Below are 4211 nucleotides of genomic sequence, written 5' to 3' on the forward strand. Positions count from 1 at the left end.
TCCTACCTGCTGCAACAGCCGACCGGGTCCAACGCGATGCACCATTCGATAGCGGTTATGCTTTTTAAAGAGACATTGCATTCCCGCCTGTAAAATAGCAAGGAATAAAAACGCTATTTTTGGATGCAGTCTTGATCGGCAAATTATTCTACATAACGTTAAACTAAAACGATTTGTTACATTTAGTTTACAAGACTATTGTCAACTGTAATGCAACACACGGTCTACTGTGCAGTACAGCGCCACACAAAGGCTGCACATAACCTCTGTTGCCATGCGCTGATCTAGGACCAGCTAGAACCTCGAATAGAAAATGCGGTCAATAGATCTATGGAGTCGCTCACAGATGCTATGTTCCATCCAAATTCTATATGAAGATTAATGGAGATCCACTTCCAATCCAACATAACATTTTGGGCAGTCTGTAAAAGAAATCAAGACACCAGTGCCACCTTTACTAATTCAAACTAGTTGCACCGATTGGCTTAAATACCAAATAACTCTTGATCACGCCACAGCTTATAGCTTTTAAAAAGGATATAAGCCATTCAACTTCGGCATATTTTAACTTCTTCAGCTAGTAACCTAAAGGCTATTGACCGCGGACCGGCTTTGCGACAAATGGACCACACCGTCAGTTCGAACATCAAAAGATAGCCGACATCCGATATCGGGAAGCACTCACATTCTCAACTATAATACAATCTATGCATTCGTATAATACGTAGCAACCAACGGAATTTATTAATCATACAGGACTTTTTTTACACACAGTAAGAAAGCCCCACCATAAGGTAGGGCGACAAAAATTAGTTGATACTCATAAATGTTCCTCTCCACGGAAATCTTTAGTAAAAGGCGAAAGATTTGTACGATATGAAGAGAAACCAGAGTGTATAATGTCTTTTAACTTTCATCAGCCGACCGGGTCTAACGCGATATAGGGTTCGTTAACGGTTATGCCTTTTTGGAGACACCGCACTCCCGCCTGTAATAGCGCAAGGAATGAAACGTTAAGAGCTTGATGCGCGAATTAGTCGTCGTAACTTTAAACTTAACTATTCGTTTTTTTTAAATCAGGAACCATGGATTCTGGGTAGTTGGGACTATTGTAAATGGTCGTATAATACACCTCCTGGTGTGCAGTACAGCGCCGCACATAGGCTACGCTGATCCGCAATCGGCTATAACCTCGTGAATAGCCCATAGAATACAAATTTATTTACAAAAATAACCACAGAAGAGATTTTGTATTGGTGAAATTATACGTTATTAAAATTGTAACCTGATTCTGATTCGTCCAAGAATCAGAACAATACGATTGTGGTATAAAGCATTTTCGTTTTAGGGGTTTTTTTTTTTTTGTTTTGTTTTTGTTGCCTTGTTCATTTTCAGTCCAACAACAGCCACCTGCCTATGACATGTTTTCTGGTGGCTAGAAGATCACTGGTAATATGGGCAAAATGTATTTTTCATGGAGATCTATATCATGGCATGGACCCTCTGTTGAGTGGATCTAGCCTTAGGGTCACCAACATATCTGTGCTGGGCCCTTGCCTGTTGTCCCTTAGTTATACTTCCATAGTGTTATTCTGCTAGGGTTTTCCTTATTGCATGCAGGCACCTCTTTCCCCCCTCTTCTGCTGTCCTGCTTCTCTTTTTAAATTTTACCACTTTTACCATCCACTAATCACTGATTTGTTTCTGCCCTCCTCCCCCTGATCCGGGCTCCGACCTGGAGCTGTAGCTCAAGCACCACAACCTGACCCTGGCTTCAGACAGCCAGCTACTTCTTCTTTCCTTGTGCCAAGAACCAGACTTTCCTGGATAAAAATCGATATTTGTCATCTTCATAATTATAATTTTCATACTTATTATTTGTATAATTATTGCTTTAATTTATCAATTTAATTACATTATACATTACATACAACACTACTGTTAAACTACTGTTCAGATGGGCTCCTTCTCTAGGCTTGGTTCTGCTCAAGGTTTCTTCCTGAAAGTTAGTCAGGAAGTGAATCAGTATTATTCCAATCAAACAGAGCATATGAAAAGGTGATGTTAAGCATGTCCTCAGAAGTCGTCTTCAAGACATACAGGGCCGCGTTTACGGATTGTAACTGCCTGCACCGTCCAAATAGAATACACGATCCTGCAGCTGCTTATACAAATTAATTCAATTTGGCCACATTAACGTAAAAACTTCTCCATCTTGTAACTACGGGCTAACAACCGCAGACCGACTTCCAGTTCCAACAATTCTCTGTAGGCTAGCCTAACGAAACACGTTTGATGTTCGGCCGTCCAAAAAGAAGACTCCCGACATAGGAATTTATATTCCCACTCCCAAATAACACCATAAACACACTCATATAGGCTTCATACATTCCTCACACACACACACACACTTTAATTGTAGAGTAGAAGGCCCCACCGCAAGGTACGGCAACAAAATATTAGTTATGTTCCGCTAATGTTCCGCTCCATGGACATCTTATGGAAAATGTATCGCCTATTTTTTTATTTTCTTTTTTTCCCTTTAAAATTAAATAAACTTTGAAACACAAATCCAATAGCCTATTTATACAGGCAAACCAAATGCCCAGCAAGTAAGTCAAACAGAGGCAATAGACCAACAACTTTAACGAAAATAATAACAATGCATTCAAACAAAACATAAGGCGTAATATTTATGAAGAAAAACCAGACACTACACTGCCACAACAGCTCATCGGGTCCAACGTCACATGGGCTTAGATCGTGGTGCATTTTGTAGAGACACCGCGTTCCCGCCTGCAAAAGCGCAAAGAATAAAAATGATATTTTTGGATGCAGACTTGAACCCTGAACAATGAATCATGTCTTTAAACTGAATTATTTGTTTTAAATACACTATTATAAACTATTGTAAACTGTAATACAACACACGGCCTACTGTGCAGTACAGCGCCGCATATAGGCTACACATAAGCTCTGTTGCCACCGCTGATCCACGATCAGCCATAACCTCCTGCATATAATATGCTTAGAGAGACCTATGCAGGAGTGTCGCCCCACTCACAACTCGCCTTCCAAATTCGTTAGGGTCGTTTTCAAAACACCTTTGCCCCGTGTACGCCTGCGAATTGTAACCAGTTGATAAATTAAAATAACATACGAAAACAAGAAAAACTGATGATCATGGTACTGCAAATACAAACAAATACAATCTCGGCATATTTTTTCAACTTCTCCAAGCTATTGCATCCCGCCATATCCCGGTTATTACTAAATGCTATTCATTCGAATCAAATATGGTGTTTTGGGTAGCTGTAAACAAAAATGACGCATCGATGTGCAAAACAGGAGATGTGATGTGTTTAATGGATTATAACAGCGATATACAAAAACATCTCAAAATGCAAACATCGTAAATATGAGTTTGAGCTTCGTTGCCATTCCTCTCCTCTATCCTTTGTAAAACACACAGTAAGTTACTTCAACACTAAAAACGAATCATTAAACAAAGCTTCTATACATTACATTTCAGCCCACATTCGGCGTTGAAACGCGTTAACAACGAGTATGTTCAACATACAATAACTGCACAAACGCAATCTATCTTAGACACAGAAAGGAAGCCCCGCCGTGAAGCAGGGCATCAAAAAATTAGTTGATACTCATAAATGTTCCTCTCCACGGAAATCTTTAGTAAAAGGCGAAAGATTTATACGATCTGAAGAGAAACCAGAGTGTACTGCCCTCTGAACAAAACTACCGACGACCGGGTCCACCGTTCAACCATTCTCGATTGTGGTTACAATTAGCGGGTATACAGTAACTTTCTGTGCATATTCCCGCAAAAGGTTTTGCCTTCCTTTAAAATGTAATCCTCACACGTATAAGATTATCTTCTAGAAATATTAACAACACATTTGCTTTAAAGACAGTACAGATGCACGATGGGACGTTTATGGAAAGCATACATAATTATTATAGTCTGGAACACATTTCCTATTGGCCTCCAATTTTAAAGACAGCTCAGATTACCGAAGCTTGTGAAGCCACGGAAGCAAGACTGTACTGCGCATGTTGAGGGCAAAACATTGGAGCTCCCATTGAACTGAATGGGGAATATCAGACTCATGATGATAAAATAATAATTCCCCGAAACTATTTCGAAACTCGATTAACGATGGTTACATTTAATATGAGAAGCAGATTTGGAA

At 39.7% G+C, this 4211-nt stretch overlaps 2 non-coding genes across 2 annotated transcripts; both read right to left on the bottom strand.

Moving 5' to 3' along the window:
• Nucleotides 1-781: 781 nt before the first annotated feature.
• On the bottom strand, nt 782-896 carry LOC133123003 (U5 spliceosomal RNA). Its single transcript, XR_009708175.1, has one exon. It is a non-coding gene; the product is annotated as a U5 spliceosomal RNA (small nuclear RNA).
• A 2725-nt stretch (nt 897-3621) lies between these two features.
• LOC133123002 (U5 spliceosomal RNA) lies at nt 3622-3738 on the bottom strand. Its single transcript, XR_009708174.1, has one exon. It is a non-coding gene; the product is annotated as a U5 spliceosomal RNA (small nuclear RNA).
• Between the last annotated feature and the right edge of the window lie 473 nt (nt 3739-4211).

The sequence above is a fragment of the Conger conger genome, chromosome 2, assembly GCF_963514075.1.
Source record: "Conger conger chromosome 2, fConCon1.1, whole genome shotgun sequence".
Classification (NCBI taxonomy): domain Eukaryota; kingdom Metazoa; phylum Chordata; class Actinopteri; order Anguilliformes; family Congridae; genus Conger; species Conger conger.